The following is a 12539-nucleotide window of genomic DNA, read 5'->3' on the forward strand; positions in this document are numbered from 1 at the left end:
CCTCTTTGTATTGGACTGATGAAGCCACTGTGTGGCGAAACGTTTCCTGAATAAAGATTCCCATATGCTGCATAAGTGTCTCAATCTTCAACTTGTCGGTTTTTCAAACCATTCATCACGCAGTGTAGACTCTCAGTTGTTAATTCTTGTACCTAACTCAACAAAGTTGTTAGCGTTCTTAATTAACTTGGGAGGTGACAACAAGAGCAGATGCAACCCTGGTAGTAGACTCCTGCTGGAGGTGACAACAAGAACAGATGCAGCCCTGCTAGTAGACTCCTGCTGGAGGTGACAACAAGAACAGATGCAGCCCTGCTAGTAGACTCCTGCTGGAGGTGACAACAAGAACAGATGCAGCCCTGCTAGTAGACTCCTGCTGGAGGTGACAACAAGAACAGATGCAGCCCTGCTAGTAGACTCCTGCTGGAGGTGACAACAAGAACAGACGCAGCCCTGCTAGTAGACTCCTGCTGGAGGTGACAACAAGAACAGATGCAGCCCTGCTAGTAGACTCCTGCTGGAGGTGACAACAAGAACAGATGCAGCCCTGCTAGTAGACTCCTGCTAGAGGTGGCAACTAGAAAAGATGCAGCACTGCTAGCAGACTCCTGCTGGAGGTGACAACAAGAACAGATACAGCCCTGGTAGTAGACTCCTGCTGGAGGTGACAACAAGAACAGATGCAGCCCTGCTAGTAGACTTCTGATGGAGGTGACAACAAGAACAGATGCAGCCCTGCTAGTAGACTCCTGCTGGAGGTGACAACAAGAACAGATGCAGCCCTGCTAGTAGACTCCTGCTGCAGATGACAACAAGAACAGATGCAGCCCTGCTAGTAGACTCCTGATGGAGGTGACAACAAGAACAGATGCAGCCCTGCTAGTAGACTCCTGCTAGAGGTGACAACTAGAAAAGATGCAGCACTGCTAGCAGACCCCTGGTGGAGGTGACAACAAGAACAGATGCAGCCCTGCTAGCAGACTCCTGCTGGAGGTGACAACAAGAACAGATGCATCCCTGCTAGCAGACTTCTGATGGAGGTGACAACAAGAACAGATGCAGCCCTGCTACTAGACTCCTGCTGGAGATGACAACAAGAACAGATGCAGCACTGCTAGCAGACTCCTGCTGGAGATGACAACAAGAACAGATGCAGCCCTGCTAGTAGACTCCTGCTAGAGGTGACAACAAGAACAGATGCAGCCCTGCTAGCAGACTCCTGCTGGAGGTGACAACAAGAACAGATGCAGCCCTGCTAGTAGACTTCTGATTGAGGTGACAACAAGAACAGATGCAGCCCTGCTAGTAGACTCCTGCTGGAGGTGACAACAAGAACAGATGCAGCCCTGCTAGTAGACTCCTGCTGGAGGTGACAACAAGAACAGATGCAGCCCTGCTAATAGACTCCTGCTGGAGGTGACAACAAGAACAGATGCAGCCCTGCTAGTAGACTCCTGCTGGAGATGACAACAAGAACAGATGCAGCCCTGCTAGTAGACTCCTGCTGGAGGTGACAACAAGAACAGATGCAGCCCTGCTAATAGACTCCTGCTGGAGATGACAACAAGAACAGATGCAGCCCTGCTAGTAGACTCCTGCTGGAGGTGGCAACAAGAACAGATACAGCCCTGCTAGCAGACTCCTGCTGGAGGTGACAACAAGAGCAGATGCAACCCTGCTAGTAGACTCCTGCTGGAGGTGACAACAAGAACAGATGCAGCATTGCTAGTAGACTCCTGATGGAGGTGACAACAAAAACAGATGCAGCCCTGTTAGTAGACTCCTGCTGGAGGTGACAAGAGCAGAAGCAGCCCTGCAAGTGGACGTCTGCTGGAGGTGGCGACAAGAACAGATGCAGCCCTGCTAGTAGACTCCTGCTGGAGATGACAACAAGAACAGATGCAGCCCTGCTAGCAGACTCCTGATGGAGGTGACAACAAGAACAGATGCAGCCCTGCTAGCAGACTCCTGCTGGAGATGACAACAAGAACAGATGCAGCCCTACTAGTAGACTCCTGCTAGAGGTGACAACTAGAAAAAGAAGCAGCACTGCTAGCAGACTCCTGCTGGAGGTGACAACAAGAACAGATGCAGCCCTGCTAGTAGACTTCTGTTGGAGGTGACAACAAGAACAGATGCAGCCCTGCTAGTAGACCCCTGCTGGAGATGACAACAAGAACAGATGCAGCCCTGCTAGCAGACTCCTGATGGAGGTGACAACAAGAACAGATGCAGCCCTACTAGTAGACTCCTGCTAGAGGTGACAACTAGAAAAAGAAGCAGCACTGCTAGCAGACTCCTGCTGGAGGTGACAACAAGAACAGATGCAGCCCTGCTAGTAGACTTCTGTTGGAGGTGACAACAAGAACAGATGCAGCCCTGCTAGTAGACCCCTGCTGGAGATGACAACAAGAACAGATGCAGCCCTGCTACTAGACTCCTGCTGGAGGTGACAGCAAGAACAGATGCAGCCCTGCTAGCAGACTCCTGCTGGAGGTGACAACAAGAACAGATGCAACCCTGCTAGTAGACTCCTGCTGGAGGTGACAACAAGAACAGATGCAGCCCTGCTAGTAGACTCCTGCTGGAGATGACAATAAGAACAGATACAGCCCTGCTAGTAGACTCCTGCTGGAGGTGGCAACAAGAACAGATACAGCCCTGCTAGCAGACTCCTGCTGGAGGTGACAAGAACAGATGCAGCCCTGCTAGTAGACTTCTGATGGAGGTGACAACAAGAGCAGATGCAGCCCTGCTAGTAGACTCTTGCTGGAGATGACAACAAGAACAGATGCAGCCCTGCTAGTAGACTTCTGATGGAGGTGACAACAAGAACAGATGCAGCCCTGCTAGTAGACTCCTGCTGGAGGTGACAACAAGAACAGATGCAGCCCTGCTAGTAGACTCCTGCTGGAGGTGACAACAAGAACAGACGCAGCCCTGCTAGTAGACTCCTATTGGAGGTGACAACAAGAGCAGATGCAGCCCTGTTAGTAGACTCCTGCTGGAGGTGAGAAGAGCAGAAGCAGCCCTGTTAGTAGACTTCTGCTGGAGGTGACAACAAGAGCAGACGCAGCCCTGCAAGTGGACTTCTGCTGGAGGTGGCGACAAGAGCAGATGCAGCCCTGCTAGTAGACTCCTACTGGAGGTGACAACAAGAGCAGATGCAGCCCTGCTAGTAGACTCCTGCTGGAGGTGAGAACAAGAACACATGCAACCCTGCATATGTTTGTGTTCTGTAGCAATACAAACAATACCGTAGCAACATAACACCGCAGTAACACAAACACCGTAGCAATACAAACAATACCGTAGCAACACAAACAATACCGTAGCAACACTAACAACACCCTAGCAACACAACCCCGTAGCAACACAAACAATACCGTTGCAACACTAACAACACCCTAGCAACACAAACAACACCCTAGCAACACAAACAACACCGTAGCAACACTAACAACACCCTAGCAACACAAACAACACCGTAGCAACACAAACAACACCCTAGCAACACAAACAACACCGTAGCAACACTAACAACACCCTAGCAACACAAACAACACCGTAGCAACACAAACAATATCGTAGCAACACAAACAACACCGTAGTAACAAAAACAATACTGTATCAACACAAAAAACACCGTAGCAACACAAACAACACCATAGCAACACAAACAACCCCGTAGCAACACAAACAATACCGTAGCAACACAAACAACACCGTAGCAACACAACACCGTAGCAACACAAACAACATCGTAGCAACACAAACAACACCGTAGCAACACAAACAATACCGTAGCAACACAAACACCACCGTAGCAACACAAGCAACACCGTAGCAACACAAACAACATTGTAGCAACACAAACAACACCGTAGCAACACAAACAATACCGTAGCAACACAAACACCACCGTAGCAACACAAGCAACACCGTAGCAATAGAAACAATACCGTAGCAACACAAACAATACCATAGCAACACAACACCGTAGCAACACAAACAACACCGTAGCAACACAAACAACACCGTAGCAACACAAACAATACCGTAGCAACACAAACAACACCGTAACAACACAAACAACACCGTAGCAACACAAACAACACCGTAGCAACACAAACAACACCGTAGCAACACAAACAACACCGTAGCAACACAAACAACACCGTAACAACACAAACAATACAGTAGCAACACAAACAATACCGTAGCAACACAAACACCGTAGCAACACAACACCGCGGTAACACAAACACCGGAGCAACACAACACCGCGGTAACACAAACACCGGAGCAACACAACACCGTAGTAAAACAAACACCGTAGCAACACAACACCGTAGTAACACAAACACCGTCGCAACACAACACCGTAGTAACACAAACACCGTAGCAACACAACACCGTAGTAACACAAACACCGTAGCAACACAACACCGCGGTAACACAAACACCGGAGCAACACAACACCGTAGTAACACAAACACCGGAGCAACACAACACCGTAGTAAAACAAACACCGTAGCAACACAACACCGTAGTAAAACAAACACCGTAGCAACACAACACCGCGGTAACACAAACACCGTAGCAACACAACACCGTAGTAAAACAAACACCGTAGCAACACAACACCGTAGTAACACAAACACCGTAGCAACACAACACCGCGGTAACACAAACACCGTAGCAACACAACACCGTAGTAACACAACACCGTAGCAACACAACACCGTAGTAACACAAACACCGTAGCAACACAACACCGCGGTAACACAAACACCGTAGCAACACAACACCGTAGTAACACAAACACCGTAGCAACACAACACCGCAGTAACACAAACACCGTCGCAACACAACACCGCAGTAACACAAACACCGTCGCAACACAACACCGCAGTAACACAAACACCGTCGCAACACAACACCGCAGTAACACAAACACCGTCGCAACACAACACCGCAGTAACACAAACAACGTCGCAACACAATACCGCAGTAACACAAACACCGTCGCAACACAACACCGCAGTAACACAAACACCGTCGCAACACAACACCGCAGTAACACAAACACCGTAGCAACACAACACCGCAGTAACACAAACACCGTAGCAACACAACACCGCAGTAACACAAACACCGTAGCAACACAACACCGCAGTAACACAAACACCGTCGCAACACAACACCGCAGTAACACAAACACCGTCGCAACACAACACCGCAGTAACACAAACAACGTCGCAACACAATACCGCAGTAACACAAACACCGTCGCAACACAACACCGCAGTAACACAAACACCGTCGCAACACAACACCGCAGTAACACAAACACCGTCGCAACACAACACCGCAGTAACACAAACACCGTAGCAACACAACACCGCAGTAACACAAACACCGTAGCAACACAACACCGCAGTAACACAAACACCGTCGCAACACAACACCGCAGTAACACAAACACCGTCGCAACACAACACCGCAGTAACACAAACAACGTCGCAACACAACACCGCAGTAACACAAACACCGTCGCAACACAACACCGCAGTAACACAAACAACGTCGCAACACAATACCGCAGTAACACAAACACCGTCGCAACACAACACCGCAGTAACACAAACACCGTCGCAACACAACACCGCAGTAACACAAACACCGTCGCAACACAACACCGCAGTAACACAAACACCGTCGCAACACAACACCGCAGTAACACAAACACCGTAGCAACACAACACCGCAGTAACACAAACACCGTCGCAACACAACACCGCAGTAACACAAACAACGTCGCAACACAACACCGCAGTAACACAAACACCGTCGCAACACAACACCGCAGTAACACAAACAACGTCGCAACACAACACCGCAGTAACACAAACACCGTAGCAACACAACACTGCAGTAACACAAACAACGTCGCAACACAATACCTCAGTAACACAAACACCGTCGCAACACAACACCGCAGTAACACAAACACCGTAGCAACACATAATTGCAGCCCCTCGTAGAGAAGACACAAACTACCTAATTGTCGATAAATAAACTACTAAATTCCCAGTCGAAACTCCGCTTAATAGGAAAATATGGAGGAATTAAGGGAATTCGCTGTATCCCGCTACTTAACCGCTTCGAGAATAAGAAGAGTGAATCACTTAGCTTCACGGGAACATTAAAAATCACTGAGTCTGGTTTAATGTATGACACATAACACCTCGGGGATACATATCTGTATTTTTGGCCAGGCCCTGTGTCATGGTGATTACAGGTGAGCTGGACACTGATTGGAGGTAAGTGGGAGGGGAGGTTTTTACACTGGTGAGGTTTTCGAGGTTCGGTTCGTTGAGGGGAAGGGGGAGTTTAAGAGGGGAGTTGGGTGACGGGTGACTGACGGGGAGGTTAGTAAGGGGAGTGATCTGACTACTGCAGTACTCTTAAGATTTTCTGTGTAAGACTTCTCCCCATCCATTCTCGTTCCTCCCCGCTCCTCCCCGCTCCTCCCCGCTCCTTCCTGCTCCTGCCTGCTTCTCCCTGCATCCCTCCTGCTCCTGCTGACGAAACAGTCCTCCCCAGGGTGTCACCAGTTCTGCGTTAAACGCCTCTTACGCCCAGGCACCGAGGCACCTACGCAATTTATTAAACAAGGGAGGGAGAGAGGGAGGGAGGGAGAGAGAGAGAGGGAGGGAGGGAAGGAGGGAGAGAGGGAGGGAGGAAGTGGTTAGAGGTAATGAGAAGGTGCGAGAGGGGAAGTGTGAGGGTGATGATGAGGGTGTGAAGTGATGGTAGTGGTGTGTACTGGTGGAGGAAAATGTGGTAGTGTGTACTGGTGGAGGCAGATGTGGTGATGTGTACTGTTGGAGGAAGATGTGGTGGTGTGTTCTGGTGGAGGAAGGTGTACTGGTGTGCACTGGTGGAGGAAGATGTGGTGATATGTACTGGTGGAGGCAGATGTGGTGATGTGTACTGGTGGAGGAAGATGTGGTGTGTACTGGTGGAGGAAGACGTGGTGGTGTGTACTGGTGGAGGCAGATGTGATGGTGTGTACTGGTGGAGGGAGGTGTGCTGGTGTGTTCTGGTGGAGGAAGGTGTACTGGTGTGTTCTGGTGGAGGAAGACGTGGTGGTGTGTACTGGTGGAGGCAGATGTGATGGTGTGTTCTGGTGGAGGAAGGTGTACTGGTGTTCTGGTGGAGGAAGGTGGGCTGGTGTGTACTGGTGGGTTAAGGTGGGCTGGTGTGTACTGGTGGAGGCAGATGTGATGGTGTGTACTGGTGAAGGAAGGTGTGCTGGTGTGTTCTGGTGGAGGAAGGTGTACTGGTGTGTTCTGGTGGAGGAAGGTGGGCTGGTGTGTACTGGTGGGTTAAGGTGGGCTGGTGTGTACTGGTGGGTTAAGGTGGGCTGGTGTGTACTGGTGGGTTAAGGTGGGCTGGTGTGTACTGGTGGGTTAAGGTGTACTGGTGTGTTCTGGTGGGTTAAGGTGGGCTGGTGTGTACTGGTGGGTTAAGGTGGGCTGGTGTGTACTGGTGGGTTAAGGTGGGCTGGTGTGTACTGGTGGGTTAAGGTGGGCTGGTGTGTACTGGTGGGTTAAGGTGGGCTGGTGTGTACTGGTGGGTTAAGGTGGGCTGGTGTGTACTGGTGGGTTAAGGTGGGCTGGTGTGTACTGGTGGGTTAAGGTGGGCTGGTGTGTACTGGTGGGTTAAGGTGGGCTGGTGTGTACTGGTGGGTTAAGGTGGGCTGGTGTGTACTGGTGGGTTAAGGTGGGCTGGTGTGTACTGGTGGGTTAAGGTGGGCTGGTGTGTACTGGTGGGTTAAGGTGGGCTGGTGTGTACTGGTGGGTTAAGGTGGGCTGGTGTGTACTGGTGGGTTAAGGTGGGCTGGTGTGTACTGGTGGGTTAAGGTGGGCTGGTGTGTTCTGGTGGGTTAAGGTGGGCTGGTGTGTACTGGTGGGTTAAGGTGGGCTGGTGTGTACTGGTGGGTTAAGGTGGGCTGGTGTGTACTGGTGGGTTAAGGTGGGCTGTGGGGCCCTACAGTGGAGCCCATGATAACCTCCCTATAGTGTATACAAATACACGTAGATGGATGAATCTTATTGTAGCCAGCTAATCCAGTGGCTTATGCACTGACCTGGAGTTTTGCGACTCACTTGCCGCGAGTTCAGTCCCACCCATACCGTGGCTTATCTCACATCAACAAATAGCAGAGCACTACACCATCCACCACATCCATCATGGGTCAAACTGGGTAACAGCACTCTACTTTCTTCGCAAGTTACCGCTGCTGAGATCATCACAATCCCGTGTGGACACTGCGATCAGAAGTACGTGGGAGAAACTGGGAGGAAGCTGTCAGTCACATTATGCAGAAGCAGCAGAGATGACCAGAGGCAATGCTTGCGGTACCCCACAGATACGACGCTGCCTGGAAACGTCCCTTAGTGAACGACAGCGCCTGCCCTTCCGTAACTCCGTAAACCAGCTGTTACATATCTTTTTTTTCGTAATGTCATGAACCAGTTGCCTCAAGTCGACCTTTGGAAACCTCCCCCCCCCCTCCCTCTCCTCCTCCCTTCCCCCTCCCCTCCCCCTCCTCCTCCTCCACCCTCTCCTACTCCCCCTCCCCCTCTGCCCTCCCACTCTCCCTCCCACACCTTCTACTGTGACGTAATGGTTCAGCTGTCTAACGACACCTGCCGAACAGGTTTGTCAGGTGTGTGTGTGTGTGTGTGTGTTTGTGTGTTTATGTATGTGTGTGTGTGTGTGTGTGTGTGTGTGTGTGTGTATGTGTGTATGTGTGTGTGTGTGTGTGTGTGTGTGTGTGTGTGTGCGTGTGTGTGTGTGTGTGTGTGTGTGTGTGTGTGTATGTGTGCGTGAGTGTGTGTGTGTGTGTGTGTGTGTGTGTGAGTGTGTGTGTGTGTGTAATAATGATAATAATAATAATAATAATAATAATAATAATAATAATAATAATAATAATAATAATAATAATAATAAATACAATAATAATAACAATAATCAGTGGTAGGTCATTCGGATCACAACCTATGAGGACCGAGGTTCGATATCCTCCAAGGTGAGACGTATTACCAAGTCTCCTTACACCTGTCGCTGCTTGCTTTTTCACCTGGCAGTAACTAGGTACCTGAGTGTTAGTTAGCAGTCGTGTGCAGCATCCTGGGGGCGGGGTAGCGGCGCACATTACACAGACCTGACCTCTCAACTGACCTGAACGCTTGTAAACTGGACGCAGTTTACCTTACAAGACTCTCTCGGCTTGTAAACTGAACTGCCTAAAAAAATAGTGACAGTAACGTTGAACGAGCCACATTAAGGTCTAAAATACAGTAATATAGAGTACAAAATATCTTCTGTAAGCCATTTATGTCTAAAATACAGTAATACAGAGTACAAAATGCCTTCTGTGAGCCATTTATCTCTAAAATACAGTAATACAGAGTACAAAATATCTTCTGTGAGCCATTTATCTCTAAAATACAGTAATACAGAGTACAAAATACCTTCTGTGAGCCATTTATCTCTAAAATACAGTAATATGGAGTACAAAATTCCTTCTGAAAGCCTGTAAATTCTTCGCATCACGAAGAAAAAAGGAAAATATGACAGAAATTATGGATTATTATCTCATTATCGTCCGTCAATACGATTTCGTATTATTAATTTTGGAGGTACAAGGCAGAGCAGCGACTCACTGCTAAATCTTCCCCAGAATGAGGATTTTGTTGGACTGTTGCTCGTGCAATACGACTCAACGCACCACGTTGTTGCAAACACGACAATAAAAGTTTTTCAGACCGTCCCAGCGTTGAAAAAAAAAGGCAATTACCTAGTTATTACTTCTCCATTGTGGGATATCAGGCGGTGATCAACGCCGCCAGGCGGAAACTCTTCGTGAAGGCTGACAGTTTACGACAGTTTACCAGACGTAGCACCGTCAGGAGTTTCCCAAATTGTTACCTGTTAAATGGAGAATTTGGGTGATAACGATCACTGTTATTGTTGGTCCCTGAGAGGATGAGGAATTGTGAGAATATAATGTACACAGGATGTGGGACGCTGTATCACTGTCCTCTGGCGTGAGGGATACAGGGATGCTGGGATACAGGGATGTTGGGATACAGGGATGCTGGGATACAGGGATGCTGGGATACAGGGATACTGAGATACAGGGATGCTGGGATGCAGGGATGCTGGGATACAGGGATGCTGGAATGCAGGGATGCTGGGATACAGGGATGCTGGGATACAGGGATGCTGGGATACAGGGGTGCTGGGATACAGGGATGCTGGGATACAGGAATGCTGGGATACAGGGATGCTGGGATGCAGGGATACTGAGATACAGGGATACTGAGATACAGGGATGCTGGGATACAGGGATGCTGGGATACAGGGATGCTGGGATACAGAGATACTGGGATACAGGGATGTTGGGATACAGGGATGCTGAGATACAGGGATACTGAGATACAGGGATGCTGGGATACAGGGATGCTGGGATACAAGGATTCTGGGATACAGGGATGCTGGGATACAGGGTTACTGGGATACAGGGATGCTGGGATACAGGGATGCTGGAATGCAGGGATGCTGGGATACAGGGATGCTGGGATACAGGGATGCTGGGATACAGGGGTGCTGGGATACAGGGATGCTGGGATACAGGAATGCTGGGATACAGGGATGCTGGGATGCAGGGATACTGAGATACAGGGATACTGAGATACAGGGATGCTGGGATACAGGGATGCTGGGATACAGGGATGCTGGGATACAGAGATACTGGGATACAGGGATGTTGGGATACAGGGATGCTGAGATACAGGGATACTGAGATACAGGGATGCTGGGATACAGGGATGCTGGGATACAAGGATTCTGGGATACAGGGATGCTGGGATACAGGGTTACTGGGATACAGGGATGCTGGGATACAGGGATGCTGGGATACAGGGATGCTGGGATACAGGGATGCTGGGATACAGGGATACTGGGATAAAGGGATGCTGGGATAGAGGGATGCTGGGATAAAGGGATGCTGGGATACAGGGATGCTGGGATACAGGGATGCTGGGATACAGGGATGCTGGGATACAGGGATACTGGGATAAAGGGATGCTGGGATAGAGGGATGCTGGGATACAGGGATGCTGGGATACAGGGATGCTGGGATAAAGGGATGCTGGGATAGAGGGATGCTGGGATAAAGGGATGCTGGGATACAGGGATGCTGGGATAAAGGAATGCTGGGATAGAGGGATGCTGGGATAAAGGGATGCTGGGATACAGGGATGCTGGGATACAGGGATGCTGGGATACAGGGATGCTGGGATACAGGGATACTGGGATAAAGGGATGCTGGGATAGAGGGATGCTGGGATAAAGGGATGCTGGGATACAGGGATGCTGGGATAAAGGGATGCTGGGATAGAGGGATGCTGGGATAAAGGAATGCTGGGATAGAGGGATGCTGGGATAAAGGGATGCTGGGATACAGGGATGCTGGGATAAAGGGATGCTGGGATAGAGGGATGCTGGGATAAAGGGATGCTGGGATACAGGGATGCTGGGATAAAGGGATGCTGGGATAGAGGGATGCTGGGATAAAGGAATGCTGGGATAGAGGGATGCAGGGATAAAGGGATGCTGGATGTTACTTCAGTTTTTTTAATTGAATATGAGAGCCTCTAACGAATTTTAGATCAAAAATGGTTGTAATAATAATAATAATAATAATATTTTTTTAAAAGGATGGAGGGGTAAGCCAGTGGAAGGTCTCCGTCAGATGACCAAAAGTTCCAGTGTTAGGAAACCTTGTCCTGTTTATTGACAAACCTGACTTAACCTCACCTAACTTAACCTAACCTCACCTAACTTAACCTAACCTAACCTAACTTAACCTAACCTAACCTAACCTAACCTAACTTAACCTAACCTAACCTAACCTAACCTAACTTAACCTAACCTAACCTAACCTAACCTAACCTAACTTAACCTAACCTCACCTAACTTAACCTAACCTAACCTAACTTAACCTAACCTAACCTAACCTAACCTAACTTAACCTAACCTAACCTAACCTAACCTAACTTAACCTAACCTAACCTAACCTAACCTAACCTAACTTAACCTAACCTAACCTAACCTAACCTAACCTAACCTAACCTAACCTAACCTAACCTAACCTAACTTAACCTAACCTAACCTAACCTAACCTAACCTAACCTAACCTAACCTAACCTAACCTAACTTAACCTAACCTAACCTAACCTAACTTAACCTAACCTAACCGAACTTAACCTAACCTAAACTAACTTAACCTAACCTAACCTAACCTAACCTAACTTAACCTAACCTAACCTAACTTAACCTAAGCTAAACTAACTTAACCTAACCTAACCTAACTTAACCTAACCTAAACTAACTTAACCTAACCTAACCTAACTTAACCTAACCTAAACTAACTTAACCTAACCTAACCTAACCTAACC

The sequence above is a fragment of the Cherax quadricarinatus genome, chromosome 53 (assembly GCF_038502225.1).
Source record: "Cherax quadricarinatus isolate ZL_2023a chromosome 53, ASM3850222v1, whole genome shotgun sequence".
In the NCBI taxonomy this organism is placed as follows: Eukaryota; Metazoa; Arthropoda; class Malacostraca; order Decapoda; family Parastacidae; genus Cherax; species Cherax quadricarinatus.